Source organism: Halyomorpha halys, unplaced genomic scaffold (genome assembly GCF_000696795.3).
Source record: "Halyomorpha halys isolate HHAL.00 unplaced genomic scaffold, Hhal_1.1 Scaffold474.1, whole genome shotgun sequence".
Classification (NCBI taxonomy): Eukaryota; Metazoa; Arthropoda; class Insecta; order Hemiptera; family Pentatomidae; genus Halyomorpha; species Halyomorpha halys.
This window is the reverse complement of record NW_027108830.1, coordinates 1,017,890-1,018,276: the sequence shown is the minus strand read 5'-3', so window position 1 is coordinate 1,018,276 and position 387 is coordinate 1,017,890.

Here is a 387-nt window from a genome sequence, read left to right as displayed (position 1 = left end):
ATAATTATTTGATCCAACGTTTCGCCCCACGTTGCAGTGCTTCGTCAGGGTTGTTTTGACAGAAGTCAAAGTCAGAGTGACCTATACTAAAGGCTCTATAAAATGGATTAAAAATAGACACCATACATGAATAAATACAAAAATTGACCCATAATTTCTTCCAATCTTGCTTTAACTCTTAACTAATTATACCTATTAATTACAGAAATAGGAAATTATACATAAACGACAACGTGTAGATATAAACATGTATAACTAAGCATATATTACCTTAAAAAAGACATCGATGATATGTATTTTATTTGATTTCAATATTGTGTTGGTTTTTTATTCTTTTATTTTTTTTTATTTTTTTTTTTTTTTTTTTTATCATTCAGTTTGTTTTTA